The 22,697-nt window shown below is 51.0% G+C and overlaps 1 protein-coding gene across 3 annotated transcripts in view; it reads left to right on the forward strand.

The window, feature by feature from the left end:
- The window catches only part of PPARD (peroxisome proliferator activated receptor delta), an 85,824-nt gene that overhangs the window by 48,353 nt on the left and 14,774 nt on the right, over positions 1 to 22,697 (forward strand). The gene's annotated exons all lie outside the window — the stretch shown is intronic.

The raw sequence follows: 22,697 nt of genomic DNA on the forward strand, positions 1-22,697 counted from the left end.
ACATGTTGCAACTAAGAGTTCAGTGCCACAACTAAAGATCCTGCATGCCACAACTTAAGGCATGGTGCAGCAGCCAACTAAGTAAATGTTAAAATATATATATATCCCGGTGTAGTCAGAAAAGCTCTGAGAGCCAGGAAACCGGGATTTGGGACCCAGCTCCCTAACCATGTCTCCCCATGACTGTAGACCTGTAGACGAGCCATGTCATCTCTCTGGGCTGAGCGACTGAGTCATGCATATAAGGAAATTGTTGCTCAGAGAAATGAAGCAACTTGCCCAAGGCCACCCAACCAGTAAGTGGCAGGTTGTTGTTGGGCTGAAGCCCTGCCCTTGCCTTCACACCAGTCTGCCTCCTCTGAGGTGGCTGGTCATCGTCGAGGTGGTGCCAGGTGCTAGGGCCCGGAAGCAGGCGAGCCCCAGTGCCTGGAGAATGTGGGGAGAGCGGGCAGAGGGGGCACCTGTCCTGCCCAGGTCCCCTCCACACCTGGCAGGTGGCTCCGGGCACCTCGGGCAGGCCAGTCAGGGGGCTGCTGGCTGCTGCTTGAGCACCCTTGGAATAAAGGCTCTTGCGGGTTTGACAGGTGAGCTGCCAACGCCGCACCAGCCCCTCCTGCCCAGACGGGGGTGTGGGCCTCACATCACTGGCCTGGGCCCAGTTCAGGTCTGTGCCCAGGAGCCCCAAATTTGCCTATGAACCCCCACAGTGGTCCCAAGGGACGGGGGAAGGCCCTGCCTAGGGGTCCGGGGCAGGGAGGAGGCCAACAGGAAGTGTCAATGAGGGAAAGGTGAGCAGAGCCTTGCCAGGCAAGTCGCCCTGTGTGGGGAGACACTGCCTACCTGCTCCGGTCGCCCCAGGATTGGGGCAGAGGTTCTGGAGCTGGCAGCCTGGGAGGAGGGCCGGGCAGGTTCCGGAGTCCCCTGGGCAGCCCCTGGCCAACCCAGCCTGTGCCCTTCCTTCCCTGTTAGCAGCCCTCCCCAGGCAAGTGGGACCCACACGCCCGGGGAGTAGTGTCTCTTAGGCTTCTGTGGTGTCCTTCCCTGGAGCAGTTGTTTAGAGGAAAACAGTGGCTCTGGATCAATCCGGATATGGTTTGTCAAGGCCATGTTTTCCTGTTGGTGCGGAGCTGCGAATCCAGGAGAACCGGCCTTCCCGAGCTGCAGCTGCCTCTCCCTCATTGTCGATCCCCACAGGCCTCGGGGACGGGGCTGAGTTCAGGACCGGGGCCCAGGCAGCCCCGCGCAGAGCACACCATCCGGGTCCTGCAGGGAGCTCTGGGAAGGTCTTCTGCCCCTGGTTTGTGGCCTCCCAGGGCCCTGCCCCTGGAGGGACCTGCAGGGCTCGGGCAGCCAATCAGGCAGAGGCCAGGGAGCCTTGGAGAGAGAAGCCTGGAGGGAAACAGTGTGAGCAGACCCTCGCCCCCTCTGCTGGTGATAACACTCGGGGACCTGGGCAGTGCTCTGCCTGATGCTTCTGAGGAGCACCTTCTGTCCTCCTGCCAGAAACGGCTGGAATCCTTACTGGGAGCCGGACATGACCCAACAGGAGGCCTTCCACTCCCTGAACAAATTCCCCAAGAGTCATCACTAAGTCACTCAGTCTTGGTGTTTCTGGGTCTCCCTGGGGTTTCTGCACACCCCTCCTCCTGGCTCCGGAGTCCTGAGGCATGAGATGGCAGGGTTTTGACCAGTTTTCTCCCTGAGAACTTTTTCAGGCTATCAATGCAAGTGTAAAATCCAGAAGCTGCTGTCAGAATGTTCTGAGAATTGGAAGGAGAGGGCATAGGCCAATCTTCTGACTCTCCGAGGTGCTTCAAGGTTTAAAAAAGTCTGTTCTGGGCTCCCTGAGATTTGAATGCTCTTGCTTTTTGTCCTTTCCTTCCCTGACCTTTGGTTCTCCCTTTGGGAGACTGCACGCTTTCCAAATATTTGTGAACTAGGTGCTTATCTGGGACCTTAGAAAGCAAGTAGACAGGTGTGCACTCGAAAAGGAAAGAGAGTACAGAAAGCAACTGAAAATGCCTTTGAGAGCTTCCACCGGGCCAGCTTTACTTCACTTCTGCTGTCGGTGCTCGTTCTCAGTTCCTGAGCTGATTTCTCAGTGAGACCCTCAGCTTGTGAGGGAGAAAGGAAGAAATTTCTCAAGGCGACTCCTGGCTCTTCTACTCAGACTCGTTACAGAAGTTACAATTAGAGCTGCAACCGTGTAAAAGCAGTTGTCTCCCCACCGTCACCCTTTGCTCTCTCTCCTTCACCGTCACCCTTTGCTCTCTCTCCTTCCAGACTGTGTTCCCTTCACAGTCGTTCATGCTGTTGGGCGAGCATGTGTCAGCTCTGCGATGCAGGCAGATAAAACGGGCGTGGGGCAGGTGTGCAGTTCAATCACTTGCTGTTTCCGCCCAGCCATGTGTCTCCGCCATCCTGCTGTGGCACCACGTCTCTGCCACCTGCAGGGTTGGCAGAGAAGTCCATGAGGTGCCCTTGCAGGATGTTGCATCTTGAGGTAGACTTCCTCAGCTTTCCTCAGCTATTCTCTAAAATAATGAAGTCTCATGTTTATATCTTGCTTTTAAAAGTTCTTTTTTTTTTTTTTTTTAAATTTTGCTTATTAAACACAGCACATATTCATCATAGAAAATTCAGGATTTCCTTGACGGTCCAGTGGTTAAAGACTCTGAGCTTCCAATGCAGGGGGCTCAGAGTTCAATTCCTGGTTGGGGAACTAAGATTCCACCTGCCACGAGGCATGGCCAAAAAATCTAACAAAGAAAATTTAGGAAAATCAGATAAGCAATAAGAGAGTAAATAAAAATTACACCAGGACGTCCCTGGTGGTCCAGTGGCTGAGACTCTATGCTCTCAATACAGGGGGCCCGGGTTCACTCCTTGGTCAGGCAGCTGGGTCCCACATGGCACAGCTAAGACCTAGTTGTTCAGTTGCTCAGTCGTGTCCGACTCTTTGCAACCCCATGGACTGCAGCACTCCAGGCGTCCCTGTCCTTCACTATGTCCCGGAGCTTGCTCAAACTTGTGTCCATTGAAATGGTGATGCCATCCAACTATCTCATCCTCTGTCGTCCCCTTCTCCTCCTGTCCTCAATCTTTCCCAGGATCAGTGTCTTTTCCAGTGAGTTGGGTCTTCGCATCAGGTGGCCAGAGCATTGGAGCTTCAGCTTCAGTATCAGTCCTTCAAATGAATATTCAGGGTTAATCTCCTTTAGGATGGACTGGTTTGATCTCCTTGCAGTCCAGGGACTCTCAAGAGTCTTCTCCAGCACCGCAGTTCGAAAGCATCACTTCTTTGGCACTCAGCCTTGTTTGCTGTTCAACTCTCACATCCATACATGACTGCTGGAAAAACCACAGCTTGGACTAGATGAACCCTTGTCGGCAAAGTGATATCTCTGCTTTTTAATATGCTGTCTAGGTTTGTCATAGATTTTCTTCCAGGGAGCAAGGATCTTTTAATTTCATGACTGTAGTCACTGTCTGCAGTGATTTTGGAGCCCAAGAAAATAAAATCTGTCACTGTTTCCGTTGTTTCCCCATCTATTTGCCATAAAGTGATGGGACCGGATGCCATGATCTTAGTTTTTTAAACGTTGAGTTTTAAGCCAGGCTTTTCATTCTCCTCTTTTACCTTCATCAAGAGGCTCTTTAGTTCCTCTTCGCTTTGTGCCATTAGGATGGTGCCATCTGCAAATCTGAGGCTATTGATACTTCTCTTGATTCCAGTTTAAGCTTCATCCAGCCCGGCATTACTCTCAGGTACTCCTTTCCCAGTTTGGAACCAGTCCATTGTTCTGTGTCAGGTTCTAACTGTTGCTTCCTGACCTGCATACAGGTTTCTCAGGAGATAGGTAAGATGGTCTGGTATTCCCATCTCTTTAAGAATTTTTCACAGTTTGCTGTGATTCACAGAGTCAAAGGCTTTAGCATAGTCAAAGAAGCAGAAATAGATGTTTTTCTGAATTTCCTGGCTTTTTCTATGATCTAGCAGATGTTGGCAATTTGATCTCTGGTTCCTCTGCCTTTTCTAAACCCAGCTTATACATCTGGAAGTTCTCAGTTCACGTACTGTTGAAGCCTAGCTTGAAGGATTTTGAGTGTTACCTTGCTAGCATGTGAAATAAGTGCAGTTGTGGGTAGTTTGAGCATTCTTTGGCTTTGCCCTTCTTTAGGATTGGAATGAAAACTTTTCAGTCCTGTGGCCACTGCTGAGTTTTCCAAATATGCTGGCATATTAAATGCAGCACTTTAACAGCATCATCTTTTAGAATTTGAAATTCCATCACCCCCACTAGCTTTGTTCATAGTAATGCTTCCTAAGTCACACTTGACTTCATACTCCAGGATGTTTTTCTGTGTTTTCTTGACACCTCTTCTTGATATCTTCTGCTTCTGTTAAGTCCATACCATTTCTGTCCTTTATTGTGCCCATCTTTGCATGAAATGTTCCCTGCTAAGACCCAGAGCTACCAAATAAATAGATAAAAGTAAATATTAAAAAAAAAATTATCCCAAAGGGTAACGGTCATTAACATTTTGGCATATACATTGTATAATATAAATGTTTTTCATATTTAATGTCTCAGTTAAGCTTGAAACCATTTATCTCAGAGTGAACCCATGTGCTGGGGCTCAAATCCAGCCAAAACCCCGTTTCGGACTGTAACCCATGTGACCGGGACTCAAACGCAGTCAAAACGCTGCTTTGGACTTGAAGCTGTGTGACCGGGATTTGAACCTGGCCAGAAGCCCCAGTCTTCCAGCTGAGATCACACACCTCGTTTCAAGACCTAATGAAGGTCAGGTTCTTGATGTCTCATCATAGAAAGAATTCAGTGAGAGATAGAGTAAAATGTAAGAAGTGGATTTATTTAGAGAGAAACACACTCCACAGAATGTGGGCCATCTCAGAAGGCAAGAATAGGCCTAAGAGAAACACATTCCACAGACAAGAGTGTGGGCTGTCATGGAGGGTGAGTATGGCCTCGAAATGTGATGTGGTTAGCTTTTATGGGCTGAGTAGTTTCATAAGCTAATGAGTGGGAGGTTTATTGCACTTTTTAGGGAAAGGGGTGGAGATTTCCAGGATTTGGGCCACCGCCCACTTTTTGGTCTCTATGGTCAGCCTTGGAACTGTCATGGTGCCCCTCTGTGTCATTTATACCGAGGATTAGATCTAGTCAAAGTTGACTTGTCTGCCATCTTGGACCCACTTAGTTGTAATCAGTTTACATTGTATCCTACAGATACATCATTCTTTCAAAGGTTGTGCCCTGCTCCCTTGCCTCTTATTTCAGTTCCATCTTACAGATGGATAACTGAGCCAAGGGGCTTCCCTGGTGGCTCAGTGGTAAAGAATCTGTCTGCCAATGCAGGAGACGCGGGTTCGATCCCTGGATCAAGAAGATCCCCTGGAGTGGGAAATGACAACCCACTCCCAGTATTCTTGTCTAGAAAAGTCCATGGACAGAGGGTATAGTCACTAGGGTATCAAAGAGTCGGACACAACTGAGCGACTAAGCCACACACACACACAACTGAGCCACAGAGAGGTTAGAAGGTTGCCCAGAGGTGCACAGCATAGTAAAGAACTGGGAGTGTACTTGTCACGTGTCCAGCACCTCTCTCTCCACTGTTCTCTTCTACCATCTAACCTCCAGATAGAAGCTGTGCTGGGGTCTGGATCTCGGTAGGACCTGGGCAGTTGCTGTCATTTGTTGAATTGCCTCATCTAAAGGTTAATAAACACCTAGAGGAAAGAGCATCTCACTTAGACCCTCATTGACTTAGGAGAAAAGAAAGAAGGAGAATGTACTCCTGAGATCTAATGTGTTGCCCTTCTGCACTTGGCTTCATCCCCTTGATTATTGGGGGTTTCAGGAGCCAGAGCATGACAACCCAGAGAGGAGGAGGGGCTGGGAAGCCATCTAAGGACAAAGTGATGAGAGGCTTTGTCTGGAAAAGATGGCTCTGGGGATGAAGACAGTGCGGGCAGAGCCTTGGTGATCGGATGTCAGACAGAACAGCACCAGGAATGGAAGGCAGCTGAACGTGGGCTCTACTTACCAGGATGGTGGAGACTATGGCATTAGGGGGCTTCCAGGAATGGAAGTGAGAAGCAGGACCCTGGAGTGGCTGAGAGCTCCCAGCCTGAAGGCAGACCAGCTGCTGGTTCCCCGCCTTTTCTGGCCCCTGTCGCCCTGCTCTGCTGCGTGTCTCTCTCCACCCAGCTGCCAGGAGCCTGCGTTGCCCCCCACCGAGAACACCATGTCCCTCAGTCCCTGTGAACAAGTCATCTGCCCACTCCTGGACTTTATTTTCTTCTCGGAACCCTTCAGTGTTCCCTCTAATGAGCATATTTTACCTTTAAGGTCATTTCTGGATGACCTAGCTCTCCTTGGCCTTGACCCTTCCCCGAGGCCTCCGACAAGAGGCCATTTCCTCCCGCTGAGGACTCAGCCCCCTCCTCCCCTTCACTGTTTGCGTGCAGCCTTCCCCAGGGTGGGTGCAGGTATGGGTCTTACCTTCCTCCTGGACTGGAGTGGAAACGCTCAGAAAGATCCTGAGGGTTTGTCACTACCTCCCTGCCCCCACCCTGAGAGGAGCTGAAGTCTGTAAATGGCCTGGGGCCTCCTTCCATTGGGTTCTGCTCTCAGGGCCTGCTCTGTGCAAGGATTTTAGAATTAAAGGGGTTGACAGGCCCAGCACTCCTTCCCTGTGGGCACAGTGGAGCCGAGAAGAATGAGCCACCTCCCCCAAGGTCCCCTGGCAGCTTAGTAAAAAGAGCTGGGCAGCCTACAGCGAGGCCCTCACCAGCCGCTTCTGGACTCCATGTTTTCCCTTCCACCAATGTCTACCAATTGATTGTAACCCTGATAAGCTGTTCTTTTGGAAGGATCTGGAGAGCAGGTTCCAGTGCCCTTGGGAAACTGAAACCAAAGGCAGTGATATCCATCGGGCTGCTTCAGGCTGAGTTGGCTTTTTTTCAGTTGTAAAAGTGTTGCGGGAAGGGGGACCCCAGGGCCCAAGCGTGGGCCCTTGTCTAACACTCGGAAATGAATCATCCAAAGAGACACACGAGCTGACAGAGCAGGAGGCTTTACTGGGAAGGCCGCCCTGGCGGAGAGCAGTGGGGTGAGGAGGCCCAGGAGGGCCGCTGGGCCACTGGCCCAGTCTCGGGTTTTCTGGTGATGGGATTCGTTTCCAGTTGTCTCTGGCCCAGCATTAAGACTCAGGGTCCTTCCAGGTGGTGCCCACATCGCTCAGCCGAGATGGATGCCAGCGAGGATTCTGGGAGGTGGTCGGACATGTGGTGTCTCCTTTTGACCTTCCCAAACTCTTCTGGTTGGTGGTGGCTTGTTAGTTCTGTGTTCCTTACCAGGACCTCCTGTCGTAAAATAATTCACGCCAAAGGTTGCTATGGTGCCTGGCCAGGGTGGGCAATTTCGGTCAGTGTGCTTCCCCCAATAGAAACTTAGCTATTACTGTGTGCCAGTCACTCCTCTCTAAGACTTGAGGGTCAGCATGATTTTAACAGACAAGAATCTCTGGCTTGTGGAGTTTCTATTCTTCTGAGGAGAGACGAGCAGTAGACAGATGAGTAAAAAGTACACACACATAGAGGCGTGCTCAGCCGGTAAGTCCTCTCCGACTCTTTGCGACCCCATGGACTGTAGCCCACCAGGTTCTCTGTCCATGAAATTGTCCAGGCAAGAATCCTGGAGTGTGTTGCCGTATCCTTCTCCAGGGATCTTCCTGACCCAGGGGCCAAACCTGTATCTCCTGCATCTCCTGTATTGGCAGGCAGATTCTTTACCACTGAACCACCTGGGAAGCCCTATAGGCACCTTCACGTTATATCTGTACGTGTGGGTATATGCATAAATGTGTACATGAATGTGTGCGTACACACACATCCCAGATGGTAGTAAGAACTACCGAGGAAATTGAAGCAGGGAAGAGAAAAGGAAGTACCCGAGGCTGGGCTGGAGTGGTTTTAAATAGGGTGATCAGGTTGACTATCACTTTTGAGCAAAGCCCTGAGGAGGTGAGGCAGCAAGCCTTGGGGCAAGGGCATATTCAGCTGGAGGGGACAGCTACAAGCTCCATGAGGCGAGCTATGCCTGTTGCGTTCAGCACCAGCAAGGAGGCAGTGATGCCTAGTATCCTGGCGGGGAGGTCTCAGGCAGGGGCCCAGTTCCAGAAGGCCTCCTCCGGGCCAGTGTGAAGGTGGGAGGATATGATCACAGGAGGGGCAAAATCCGACTTAAGGGGATCACTGTGACTGCTGAGTGGAGAATCGTGGGGTAAAGCCAGAAGCAGAGAAGCCAGTTAGGAGGCCATCACAATAATCCAGGCAAGAGATGGTATTGGCTTGGACTGGGATCCTAGCAGTGGAGGTGGTGAGACGGGATTAGATTCAAGGTGTTGATTAGAGGCAGAGACAACATTTGCTGACTCTGACATTTTGGCCTTACCATCTAGAAAGCTGGAGTTGCCGCTTACTGAGCTGAGAAAGACTTTGGGGGAAGTACCAAGAGCTTAGTTTTGGGTATGTTAGGGTCGTGATGCCCTTGGGCATCCAGTACAAAGATCACAGAGAAGCTGGGAGTGGAGGAGTAATAGGGGAGTGCGGAGTGCATGGAGGGCCATGAGCTCCAACGAGACCATGCAGGCGGGGACTGAGGGGAGAGGAAAGGAGCCCTTTGGAGACTGGGCCTGACTGGAAGCAGCCACTGAGGTCGGAGGAGAACCTGGGAGCCAGGTTGAGAACAGACACAAAGGGGGAATGGTCCAGCCATGTCCCCCGTGCTCTGCTGAGTCAAATAAGATGAAGGTAATACGTGTTCAGTACAGGAAGTTTTAAAAGTAGAGCACCGTAAAAATAATAAATCACCTGCCATGCTGTTTATGTAAGGAAACTTCCTTCCATTCTTTCGCTCGTCATTTCTATGAAATCATGCTGTCTCTATAGTTTTGTATTCTGCTACTTCCCACTTAGCAAGCTTTTAAATAGTCTATGGAAGCATGAGTATAATGGCTGGATAATACTCCATTTTCTGGGAGTGCCCTAATTTAATTATCCATTCCTTTATTATTGGGCACTGAGTCATTTCTGTTATTTTTCATTATTATAAAAATTGATTTTGTTATTATGAATAACATTGCCTTGAACAGCCTGGTACAGTTTCCTTTGAGAGGAATTACCAGGTCAAAGGACATGATTACTTTCAGGTGAAGCTGACATGTGGGAGTCACAGTTTCTCCTGGACAGAACTTAGCTGTAGGGCTCTTCTGCGTCTCCTCTCCCCTCGGGGAGGTTCAGAAGCCACTCCCCCATGCCGACCCCCATTTCTGCCTTTGTCCGCTCCAGCTGGAGTCACTGCGTCTCCTGGGCTGATCTGAGTTCCCTTCCCTCTCCCGCGGCCTGGCTATGCCCCCTGCGCACTGCCCCTCTCCTTGCCACCGTCCCCCACCCGGTTGGTTCGCGTGGCAGCAGGGGTCAGAGCTGCCCTGAGGCTCACTGAGCGTTAGGATGACAGCCCAGCACAGGTGCTCAGCGCGCTTCAGTGCTGTGCCCTGCTCTGCCTGCGTCAAGTAAATGGGATCGTGTACGTGGAGGTGCCTTATGAGCTTTAAAGGCCTGGCCGACGTCCAGATCTTAGTTATTTAAAAAGAAAAGGTTTTGAGTAGCAGTGTCCCATCCACGCCCTGTAAACACGTACCCCCGTAACAGGGCTGCGGATACACAGGCTAGTTGGACTTGCTGGTGGAGACGAGGTGTCAGGAGTTGGGGGGGCTGCGGTGGAGCCGTCAGGCCCCGGAATGCGGTGGCTGTTTGTGGTCACTGGCCCCCTGCCCAGCAGTGCCAAGTGCCACATGTGCTCCCGGGCGGGTGGGTGTGGCAGCCGAGGAGCAGTGAGACCAGAACCACGCTGGGAGGCTGGAGCCGGGCCCGTCAGAGCAGCAGTGGGTCTTGGAGTGTCCCGTCCTGCCCTGACCTTCAGCCCCAAGCGGGGCATGGGCGAGGACGAAGGTGAAGTGCCGAGCCGCGCTCAGCTTTCTGTAAGGCCCCCGTCCCTCGGCTCCTCAGCCCGGACCCTCCCAGGAGTGGGACGGGGCAGCTTCCCACAGCCAGCCCGCCTGGGCTCTGGGAGGTGGCCCCTGTCTCACGCTGACGCCCCTCCTGGGGGTGCCAGCACCTGCAGCCCGCCCTCCACGGCAGCAGAGGAGTCCGTGTCTGAACACTGCTCTGGTCCTGCGCGTCCCCCTCAGAGCCCTCCTAGGCACTCTGCTGCTCTTCACATAAACAGCCGAGCCCTCAATCTGCCCCTCGAGGCCCCAGGTAGTCTCCAGGCTCAGCCAGATCAGCTGCCCCAAGCTCCCAGCAGGCCCGGCTCAGAGGGTCTCTGCCACCCTCCTCCCTCTGAGGGGTCTCTGTCACCCCCTTGCCCGGTCACCTCACTGCCTGCCTCTCAGTCAGAGGCCACGTCCTCCTGGGGACCCTCCCCAAGCACCCACGCCAGGCCCGCGTGGCAGTGTTGGTCCGTCAGGGCCCTCCTCATCCTTCAGAGTCAGGCGTTTGCCTTCAGGGCCCTCCTCATCCTTCAGAGTCTGGCGTTTGCCTTGGGCACATGGTGGTGGGTGCTTCACCAAGTACATTAAAGCAGCTGGCAGCAGAGGAGGGCAGAGAGGTGCTGGCAGCATCATAGCTCCCGCGGTCCTTGAATGAGAACGTTCTGGAAGCCCCTCGCTGTGGCCCTGTGCCTGCTTGCACCCCCTGCGCTCACCTCTGCAGCTCCTCTGAGCAAGGAGGGTCCTCAGCTCTCAGGCTCCCAGGGAGCCGTCTCGCTCGCTTCTCAGCACACCCTTCTTTTACCTTCTAAGAACCTTAAAGCATTTATTCAGTTTTCTTTGTTCAAAGCATATCTTCCCTTTGTCCTCCCCCCACATTGAAAGTGTCCCATGCTCATTGTAAAAACTTTGAGGAACACAAAAAGTATAGTTAGGAAAATAAAGATCACCCATAACTGCACCCCTCAGAGGAAAGCACCATTAACGATTTGGCCATGTCTTTCCGGTTTTATTTCTATGCATTTTGCACGTTTGTTTGTTTCTCCCCTCCGCTCCAGCTTGGTGTGAGATTATTTTTCATATTTTTTTAAAATTTATTAATTGAAGGATGATTGCTTTACAGAGTTGTGGTTTCTTTGGTTTGGTTTCTCCAAACATCAACGTGAATCAGCCGTCGGTACACGTGTCCCCTCCCTCCTGAACCTCCTTCCCACTGTGTCTTGCGGTTCTGTTGTCTGTGAAGCCAGTACTTGCAGCATCTCCTCGGTCCTCCGCGGTGATGCACGGGGCGGCTCAGCACCCTGACCCATGCCGGGCTCGGAGGCCCGGAGCTGGCTGCCCCCAGGCCTCTCCCTGGTCCTGCCTGGGGAGCTATCCTGCCCACTCTGACCTCTTATCTGAGCACCTCCTCTGTGGCTCCCTGAGGTCTTGTTTTATTATAGCTTAGCTCCATTCCACAGGGCTGATGGGTTAACTCTTGATGGAATTGGAAAAATTCTAGAATGGTGGGGGAGGGGTGGCTGGCTGGCCTCCTCTAGTTCCCACAGGCTCTGAACAGGATCAACCCCTCATTCCTTGGGCTTCTCCTCCGGGGATTCCAAGGCCACAGCGCCCGGAGGGGAGTGGGGTGACCTGGGCTGACGAATGAGAGCAGAGAGCACCGTGGAGCTGCTGGTCTGGAAAACCAGGGCACTGGGTCAGCACCAGGTTAATGATTGAGAGGGAAGCTTGGAGCCAAGCGGCCAGGCCCTGCTCCCATGGGCTTTCTCACCGCTGACCCAGAGGTCCGCTGCCCACCCCTACAGTGAGGGAAGGACGAAACGCAGCGACTGGGTCTTCCCAAGGGCCGGGCGGGGGACAAAGGCTCCGAAAGAAGCCCAGACCCAGAGCAGGGCGGGCCCTGTCAGCACTCCCTTCTCACGGTTGATTGCAAGGCAGGGAATTGTGAAATTCAGGGTGTAGGTCCCTGGAACTCCAGAGGCCAGCACTTGTCCACACTGGAATACCGCTCGCTCTGTGTCAGCCCCTGAGGCGGCGGCAGCCGCAGCCCATTTGCTGCCTGTTGCGCATTTGCTGTGTGGTTGTCTTCTCCGTACGATGGCCACTCAGATTAAGTGGGCATACCCCAGCTTTAGGGCTGAGAAACTGAGGGGTTGGTGTCTCCCCCAAGTCATGGAGAGGGAGGAGCAGAACCAGGGTTTGACCCCAGGCCTGATACGCAAGGCTGCGGGGCACTACATCTCAAGGGCAGCAATGGGTGAGAACAGATACAGTGGCAGCTCTTACAGCTGGACATGGTGTGGCTGAGGTTAATGTTTTTGGTCTGTTTATTCATTCAATGAGTGTATGCTGAGCACCCATTAAGTGCCAGGCACTGTGTCAAGTGCTGGGGACCTAACTCTGCAAGATAGATGGAAGGCATTATCTGGGAGACTGATTACATAGTGAGAACAAACCAGCTAACAGATGTGGCAGTTCAGTGTGGTAATCGCAGATCTGGAGGGCCTGGCTCAGGGTTGCAGTAGAAAGGACCACTGTGGGGCTAGTGAAGGTGAGCTCCTTTAAGAAGGAAGTGCAAGCGGCTCTGGAAAGAAAGTAGCCCTTAGCTAGAGGTGGGGATGGCATTCCAGACTGAGGCTCATGGATCTAACAGGGCAGGAGCATGCCAGCTGCTGGTCCAAGGCTAACCCAGCACCACATGCACGGCACACAGTATAATGATTAAGACTGGAGCCAACCTGCCTGGCCTCAAGTCCTGCTTTTCCAGTTACTGTGTGACTTTGACTCGATTACTTTCCCTCTCTGTGCCACAGTTTCCTCATCAGTTAAATGGAGATAATAACAGCACCTGTTGGTTATCCCCTATGATTATACAGTGGAAGTGACAAATAGATTCAAGGGATTAGATCTGATAGAGTGCCTGAAGAACTATGGACGAAGGTTCATGACGTTGTACAGGAGGCAGGGATCAAGACTATCCCCAAGAAAAAGAAATGCAAAAAGGCAAAATGGCTGTCTGAGGAGGCCTTACAAATAGCTGAGAAAAGAAGAGAAGCCAAAGGCGAAGAAGAAAAGGAAAGATATACCCATTTGAATGCAGAGTTCCAAAGAATAGCAAAGAGGGAGAAGAAAGCCTTCCTCAGTGATCAACGCAAAGAAATAGAGGAAAACAATAGAATGAGAAAGACTAGAGATCTGTTCAAGAAAATTAGAGATTCCAAGGGAACATTTCATGCAAAGATGGGCTCAATAAAAGACAGAAATGGTACGGACCTAACAGAAGCAGAAGATATTAAGAAGAAGCGGCAAGACTACACAGAAGAACTATACAAAAAAGATCTTCATGATCCAGATAATCACGATGGTGTGATCACTCACCTACAGCCAGACATCCTGAAGTTCGAAGTCAAGTGAGCCTTACAAGGCATCACTATGAACAAAGCTAGAGGAGGTGATGGAATTCCAGTTGAACTATTTCAAATCCTAAAAGATGATGCTGTGAAAGTGCTGCACTCAATATGCCAGCAAATTTGGAAAACTCAGCAGTGGCCACAGGACTGGAAAAGGTCAGTTTACATTCCAATCCCAAAGAAGGGCAGTGCCAAAGAATGTTCAAACTACTGCACAATTGCACTCATCTCACATGCTAGCAGAGTGAGTAATGCTTAAAATTCTCCAAGCCAGTCTTCAACGTGAACCGTGAATTTCCAAATGTTCAAGCTGGATTTAGAAAAGGCAGAGGAATCAGAGATCAAACTGCCAACATCTGTTGGATCATAGAAAAAGCAAGAGAGTTCGAAAAACATCTACTTCTGCTTTATTGACTACGCCAAAGCCTTTGACTGTGTGGATCACAACAAACTGGAAAATTCTTCAAGAGATGGGAATACCAGACCACTTTACCTGCCTCCTGAGAAATCTGTATGCAGATCAAGAAGCAATAGTTAGAACCAGACATGGAACAACAGACTGGCTCCAAATCGGGAAAGGAGTACGTCAAGGCTGTATATTGTCACCCTGCTTATTTCTTATATGCAGAGTACATCATGCAAAATGCTGGGCTGGATGAAGCACAAGCTGAAATCAAGATTGCCAGGAGAAATATCAATAACCTCACATATGCAGATGACACCACCCTTATGGCAGAAAACAAAGAAGAACTAAAGAGTCTCTTGATGAAAGTGAAAGAAGAAAGTGAAAAAGTTGGCTTAAAGCTCAACATTCAGAAAACTAAGATTAGGGCATCCAGTCCCATCACTTCATGGCAAATAGATGGGGAAACAATGGAAATAGTGAGACTTTATTTTGGGGGGCTCCAAAATCACTGCAGATGGTGACTGCAGCCATGAAATTGAAAGACACTTACTCCTTGGAAGAAAAACTATGACCAACCTAGACAGCATATTCAAAAGCAGAGACATTACTTTGCCAACAAAGGTCTGTCAAGTCAAAGCTATGGTTTTTCCAGTAGTCATGTATGGATGTGAGAGTTGGACTAGAAGGAAAGCTGAGTGCTGAAGAATTGATGCTTTTGAACTGTGGTGTTGGAGAAGACTCTTGAGAGTCCCTTGGACCGCAGGGAGATCCAACCACTCAATCCTAAAGGAAATCAGTCCTGAATATTCATTGGAAGGACTCATGCTGAAGCTCCAATACTTTGGCTACCTGATGTGAAGAACTGACTTATTGGAAAAGACCCTGATGCTGGGAAAGATTGAAGGCAGGAGGAGAAGGGAACCACAGAGGATGAGATGGTTGGATGGCATCACTGACTCAATGGACATGAGTTTGAGTAAACTCCAGGAGTTGGTGATGGACAGGGAGGCCTGCCATGCTGCAATCCATGGGGTCACAAAAAATTGGACACGACTGAGCAACTGAACTGAACTGAAGCGGACATCACCTGACTCTCAGAGCTGTTGTGAGGGTGAGATGTGCCAGTATACCCACAGCCTGGTGTGTACTGAGCCCTTGGTGAATTGGATGCACCACAGCTGAGTGGGTCAAGCACGTGGGCTGACCCTCCTCAAAGCATTCAGCCTGCTGCTGGCATCAGGGAGCGCCGTTTCCTGGGGATGACTTGGTAGGAGGATTAGGGTCCCAGGTGGCTTGGTTGGTCAGGCTCCAGATCAGGCCTCTCTGGAGCTCTGGGCCATTTGGGTTAAATTGCTCACTCCTTCTGCCTAGGAAGTCTGCCTGCCACGTGCAAAATGGATGGAGTGGTGCTGCCTGCCCAGCTTCAGCTCCCAGAAGGGGCAAGAGGGCAGGGTACTTGCTTAGCAGACTTGCCTGAGTGTGTGTGCAGGCCAGGATGCGTAGCCCAGGCATGTGTTTCGTGAGAGCTTCTGATGGAGACTTCATTTGCTGTCCAGAGGCCGCAGAGCAGCACCCCTCTCATTCTGGCTGCAGGACCCGTGTCCTGTTGGAGGGCAGCACCAGCTTCTCACGTGGGGCTAAGCTGTGTCCCAGGGAGACGGTGTCTGGCCCTGGCACAGTGCTGGGGATGCAACAGCAAAGACCAAGGTTTCTCAGCCACATAAATGTTAAACCTAGTGCCTGGTGCTATTTTTAGTCCTAGAGCCAAAGAAAGGAAGAAGGGAACCCGGTTTATTGCAGGGAGAGTGGTGGGTGGGTGGCGGGTACCTGCGAAAACCCAGTCTCTGGGCCTGGGCTCAGGGGGAAGGGCAGACTTGGCTGCTGGATAGAGGGCAGACCTCAGCTGCAGACGGGCTGTGTGACAGTGGACGGCTTCTGGCAGATTGCAGGGATAGGCCACAGCTTAGGGTTACATCTGAGTGAGCAGCAGCCCCAAGGGCTGTGTTTGTGGGTTTTAGAACAACCATACTGCAGCTCCCCCTCAGCGGTCACAGTTGAGGGACAGCTCCAGGCTGGACAGGGACATCTGCCTGGAATCCAGAGACCCCGGCCCCAAGCCCCGAACTCTAGCCAGAGCCCAGAGTCGCATCTGATTTTAGGAGGCCACCTCTTGTCCCCCAAGAACCTGAGAAGAGCTCCTCTGGTTGTGGTGAAAGAACATTCTGCCAGCGGGTCTACGGACAGGACGCCGGGGCTCAGGGCTGTTGGGTGCATAAGGCGGCCTCGCACTCGCAGCTCCTAGGAGGCTGGCCAGACTCGGGCCCTGTGGGTCTGCAGCCTGCGGTCCTCTGCTGCATCCTCCGGCGTGTCCTCTGAGAGATGCTTGTCAGGGCGGGCGGGCCTGCGCTTTTGGTCTCTTTGTTCATCTGCCTAGGGGAGCCCCTGGGGCTGGCCTTGGCCAGGGGTTGGGGGATAGTGTGCTTGTGAGGACTGGGCCAAGCCTGCCCCGCGGAGGGACCTTGGTCAGCTCCTGCCCCCCTCCAGTATCGGTCCTGACAGTGAAGTCTGTACTGTGCCCCGGGGTCACTCAGAGGGTGCCAGGGAATGTGTGAGAAAATACTGTGTCAAATATCTCTACGGGGAAGTGTGGTTTTTCCTCCTGTTTTCCTCCTCCAAGGGGGCCCCAGTCCTCGTGGCCCTGTGGGATTTCCCTGTCTCCACCGACAACCCGTCTACACAGATCCCAAAGCAGTCTGTTCCGATCGGCCTCGTGCACTCATTTGTGTGGTCAGGGCCCCCAGCACGCCTGGGGCTCACGGAGGTCCCGTTGCCCGCCCCCGGCACCACGTGGCACAGCCCCCGACACCGCTCGTCAGAAGTCTCCTGGATGCCTCAGCCACGAGCCCGGCCGGAGGTCTCGCCCCTCACCTGGCCTGCCCCCCCCACCTCCAGGCTTTTTCGTTCTGTGAAGCGAGAGGAATCCGTGTCTCCGGTCCTCGTTGTTTGGATACTCGCTAGTTTCTGTCGAGGGTTTCCTACGTGCCAGGAGAGGCGCACACTGCTCTCGGTGGTCACCGAGGTCCTTTCCAGCGCTGCCACCACCCTCCCCACACTCCCACTCTCCTCTTCTGTCCTGCTGCTGTGTCAGCTCGGGCGGTGTTCAACTGCACGAAACTGAAATCTGGCAAACAGAGCCTTGGGATATTAGCATTTAATTTTTCCACCTAATAAGCGGTCTGGAGACCGATGTTCCAGGGCTAGTTCCACAGCTCCGCGATGCTGTGGTGATCCGCAGCTCCTTCCTATTTTGAGCCTCACCCTCTGGAGCTGTCTTCTCAGGCTTGTGTTTCCAGCAGACCCTTCTAGCAGATTTCTGTTTGCGTACAGTTGGTGAGAATCGTCACCTGAGCACTGTAACTGCTAGACAGCATGGGAAATTCAGTGTGTAGCTAGGCACATAGCTGATCCAAGAAGGTGAGAGGGCTCAGTGAGAAATAAGGGGAGTTGGAATCGGTAGCACCTGGGGGTGACTGCCCCAGGTGGCCGCTCGCTCATCAGCCAGGGTCACGCGGCAGCACCTGCGCCTCTGAGCACTTCCCTCACTCTAGGTCCAGTGATTCCCAAATTGAGTGCTCAGGGATGATCAGAGAGTGATACTTGAGGAACCAGTTTACACCAACCAGACTCCCATCCCTGCAAGTGAGCACAGCAGTTCATGCTTCGTGAATGAGGGAAGCAGCCCAGGAGTGCGTGCATTGGCCAGGTCTGCTTAATTTCTAAGAGAAACAAGAAAGCCAGATTTTTTTAAGGTTTTTTTTTTTTTTAATCTGTATTTTGAAAAAGTCTAGGGTTATAGAAATGCTGATAAGATTGTACAGAGTTCCCATATACCAGACACACTTACCAAAATTGAGAAATGAAGGCTGGTGCAGTACTGTTCATACTAGCTGAATCAAGCAGACTGCAGACTTGACTTGAAACTTCCCACTTTTCCCACCACCACGGCCCTTCTGTCACAGGACCAGTCCACCGTCCTCCACTGCATGCAGTTGTTAAGGCTCCCGTCCGTGAGACTTTCGTCAGGCAGAAAGCCAGAGTTTCACGTGACTTCTCCCAAGTTCTCCCATTCTGCTGTAATAATTTGGAAATCGTACATTCTGTTTACAGTGTCTTAGTGCTTACCTTTGGAACTTTTCTGTGTACATTTGACTGAACCGTAATGCTCATCAGCATCTCCATGTCTCCTGAGAAAGGGCTTGAGCAGTTTATTGCTCATCACATCCTCTCATCTTCCACATTATTGTTTGTAAGTTTTGCCTTTTCATTTTATTTCAATTTATTTTCAGGAATTTAAAGTTCAGAATTTAAAAGGTATCATAGTAACACAACATTGTAAATCAACTATACCCCAACAAAATTTAAAAAAATGAATGGTATAGTGAAAAATCTCTGACCCAGACACTCAGTCCCCCCCCACCCCCCCAGAGGCAACCAGTGTTCCTAGTTCTTATGTAGCTTTCCAGCACTATCTTATCAGACCAAATCCAGCTTCAGTATACCTTTTTTGCACAAAGTATAGCTCTTCCCTGGTGGCTCAGACGGTAAAGTGTCTGTCTACAATGTGGGAGACCCTGGTTTGATCCCTGGGTTGGGAAGATCCCCTGGAGAAGGAACTGGTAATCCACTCCAGTACTATTGCTTGGAAAATCCCATGGACAAAGGAGCCTGGTAGGCTGCAGTCCATGGGATCGCAGAGTTGGACACGACTGAGCAACTTCACGACTTCACTTCATAGCTCTTCACTTCATTTTGCAAATTGCTTTCTTCTCTAATTAATATATCTTAGAGATACTCCCATATCAGTCCATAAACATCATCATCCTTGTTTATGGCTGTCCCTTGTTAATGGATGTCTAACTTGCTCCCCACCCATGTCAGGCAAATAATTCTGTAATGAGTAGCCTTGTGCTAACACTGTGTCACTATGCTTCAGTGGAAGGGTGGCTGTAAGAGACAACCTACAAGTGGTGTCTCTGGGTCAGAGGGAACGTGTCCAGTAATGTAAGAGATGTAGCCAAATTATCCTCTTTAGAGGTCATGCTAATTTACCTTCCCACAAGGGACATGTGAGATGGTATTTCCCCAAGTGCATAGCCAGGGTGTTAGCGTTTGTTTTAATCTGATTGTAAAAAGCATATTTCCGGGAATTCCCTGACAGTCCAGTGGTTAGGCCTTTGCACTGTTACTGCCAGGGGCCCAGGTTCAGTCCCTGGTCAGGGAACTAAGCTCTCACAAGCTGCCATGGTGTGGCAAAAAAAAAAAGTGTATTTTAGTGATGTTTTAATTTGTATTTCTCTTTTTATAAATGATGTTGAGTGTGTTTTCATATGTTTAAGGAGTAAATGTATACCTTTTTTCTATGTTTTTTGTATCTTGGGCCCAGTTTTTTGTTGGATTGCTGGTCTTTTACTTAATTTTTAGAAACGATTTTAGAGCAGTTAGCCCTTTGTCTGATGAATTGCAAATATATTTCCCAGTCTGTTACCTGTTTTTGTTTTTTCTCTTCTGGGTTTTGTGTGTGTGTTTGGCTGTGCTGGGTCTTAGTTGCAACACAGGAACTGTAGTTTACAGCATGTGGGCACTAGTTCCCTGACCAGGGGTCAAACCCAGGCCCCCAGTGTTGGGAGTGCAGACCTTAGCCCCTGGACCAGGGAAGTCCCTGAGGGGTTTTTTTTGGTTTGTTTTTTGGTTGTTTTTTGTTTGTTTACTTTGTAGTAAGTTTGTATTTTTATGGAATAGCATTTGTTAATTTTTTTACCCATAAGTTTTTACCCATTAAATTTTGTGGATTTTAGTATCAATCTTCACTTTTCCTCCACTTAGCTTTTCATCACTTTTTATATAGTTCAAGTATTTTTGTTTTAACTTTAAAACCTTTGATTTATTTGGACCTTGTCTTGGTATAAGATATAAAGTAGGGATCCAGATGGCTACTCATTTGTCTCCATATTATTTCCTGAAGAATCTGTCTTTTCTTTTTGGTTTGGAGTGCCATCTTTTTAAAAAAATAAATGCATTTATTTTTAATTGGAGGATAATTGCTTTACAATATCGTGTTGCTGCTGCTGCTGCTGCTAAGTCGCTTCAGTCGTGTCCGACTCTGTGCGACCCCATAGACTGCAGCCCACAAGGCTCCCCCGTCCCTGGGATTCTCCAGGCAAGAACACTGGAGTGGGTTGCCATTTCCTTCTCCAGTGCATGAAAGTGAAAAGTGAAAGTGAAGTCGCTCAGTCGTGCCTGACTCAGCGACCCCATGGACTGCAGCCTACCAGGCTCCTCCGTCCATGGGATTTTCCAGGCAAGAGTACTGGAGTGGGGTGCCATTGCCTTCTATTGTGTTAGTTTCTGTCAAACAGCAACATGAATCAGGTATACACATGTCCCCTCCCTCCTGACCCTCCCTCCCGCCCCCTAGGTTGTCACAGTTTGAGCTCCCCGTGTTACACAGCAAACCCCCACTGGCTGTCTGTGTCACACGTGGTAATGTATTGTTTCAGAGTTACTCTCTCCATCTGTCTCTCCCTGTAGTGCCATCTTTATAACGTTAAAGTCCTGTCCGGTATGCATTTGTATCTGTTTATGGACTTTGTATATTCTCTTTCAGTGATTATCTGTTCTTGTGCCAGTGCCTCGGTGGTTTATTTACCATAGCCTTTCTATGTAATTCTTTTTATTTCTCTCCAGTTAATTCCCTACCTCCACCCAGGGACAGGGGAGCCTGATGGGCTGCCGTCTCTGGGGTCACACAGAGTCGGACACGACTGAAGTGACTTAGCAGTAGCATCCAGCCTCTTTGCTTTCTTCAAGTCCTATCTTTTACTCTCAGTAGACAACTATGCCTTATACTCAGGTTAACTAAAAAGTGTGGCCGTTCCCTGTGAGCTTTAGCACCCCTCCACACAGACAGTGCTGCAGCTTTTCGTGTTTTCCTCATCCTGTGCCTTTGAGTTATTCCCCTCCCATCAGTCGTTCTGCCCCGGCTTCCCCCTTAACTCTTCAGACTGTCTTTCTCAGAAGACCTCTCCTTCAGCCGCAGCTTACTCGAGTCTCCTCTATTCCAAAAAACCTTCTCTTGGCTTTGCTAGTTTTCCAAGCTACATCCTCTTATCATTTTTTCCCCTGATATAATCATTTAACAGTAAGTCTCCTTCACTGTCCCAGCTTACTTGCTGCCACTTACTCTTCGGAGCCCTGCTTTCTGTCCCACCCACTTGGTTGAAATTTGTATAACAAGGTCAGAGATAACCTCACAGTCACCAAATTCAGTGGCCGTGTATCTCTTTATCACCCTTAAACTCTGCAGCATTTGACATGGTTGACTACCCTCCCCCTTGTCCCTGCCACTCGTCCATCCCGAGCATCTCCGTGTCTGGCCGCCGCCTCGTCCCCACTCTGGCACCCGTCCTCCTGTGGCACGTCAGTCTTCAGTGAGCTGAACTCCGTCCTGCAGCTATCCTGTCAGTGACTGCACCCACACACGCAACTCCAGATTCCTAGCTCCCGGGCGCTTAGAGTCTGGCACTGAATTTCCAAGCTGCCTTTGGGAGACCAATTTAAGAGGTCATTGTGTCAGTCCACACAAGGGAAGATGAAGGCCTGGTGGGAAGCAGTGATTAAGAGGAAACGATTTACCGCCAACTGGAAGTTGCTTTACTGTAGCACAGGGTTTCTCAAGCTTGGCTGTGCATTACGATCCCCAGGGGAATTAAAAGTCCTGATGCCAAGCCGCTCCCAAACCAGTCGAATGAGAATCTATGAGGATAGCTCCCCAGTGATTCCAGTATAGCCAAGTTTGCAAGTCTAGAACAGGGTGAGAGAGGTGAGTCTCGAGTGGCTCCCACTTTCCGGCTTTGATAGGTGGGTGGTGGGCGTCTGGGTCACAGAGGTAGGGATTACCAGAGGAGGGAAGGGCCAGCTCGGGGCCAGAATGTGGCTTCTGTTTGGATTGGTTGAGTTTGAGCTGCCTGGGACATCTAGGGTGCGGTCCCAAAGGTCCTTGAATTTCTCTGAGCCAGGTCTCTCCTGCCGTTAGTTTCCCGGGTCTGCACCGCCACGGGAGGGTCTAGTCCCGCTCCCTGTGGCGTGAAGTGCGCATGCCGGGATTCAGCCCGCCCTCCCAGCCATCCCTTCAAGCCCTCTCTCCTATGGCGCCCCTCGCCCTGCCAGCAGGGTTCCCTCAGTGTGCCGCCTCCGCGTCTCTTCTCAGGCTGTATCCCCGAGAGGCGTTCCCTGCCAGACTCCCCACATCTCGTGGCCTCACTCCCCCTCGCTTATATGTGATTTGTGGACAAGACTGGTTGAGGGTTGGAACTGCCTCCTCCAGGCTGACATATGGGGGTCACCAGATTCCGGGACAGCGTGCATCGCCCCTTGCCCGGTGGCTCTGTGCTGACGGTCTGGTTGCAGACCTGTCAGCTGCCAGCCTAGTGGGCAGGGAGCATGTCTTTTTCCTTCTCCCAGAGTCAGGAAGGGTGGGATCCACTGCCTTCAAGCCGGGTGCTTAGGAGAGAGATAATTCTCGGGCCTGGTGGGGACAGGATGGGGGTTGGGGAGCCGGATGCATATGAGGACCTCCAGCAGGGGGTGGAGAATTTGACAAAGGCCCTCGGGCCGTTCCCATGTGGCTCCTGCAGGCTCAGGAGGCTCAAAGAGCAGGGCTCGGGGAAGGATTCACGGGGGCATGTCGCCCGCCACACCTGGCTCACAGAGACTGCTCTGAAGCCCACAAACCTGCTGTA

This window comes from Bos javanicus, chromosome 23 (assembly GCF_032452875.1).
Source record: "Bos javanicus breed banteng chromosome 23, ARS-OSU_banteng_1.0, whole genome shotgun sequence".
Taxonomy (NCBI): Eukaryota; Metazoa; Chordata; class Mammalia; order Artiodactyla; family Bovidae; genus Bos; species Bos javanicus.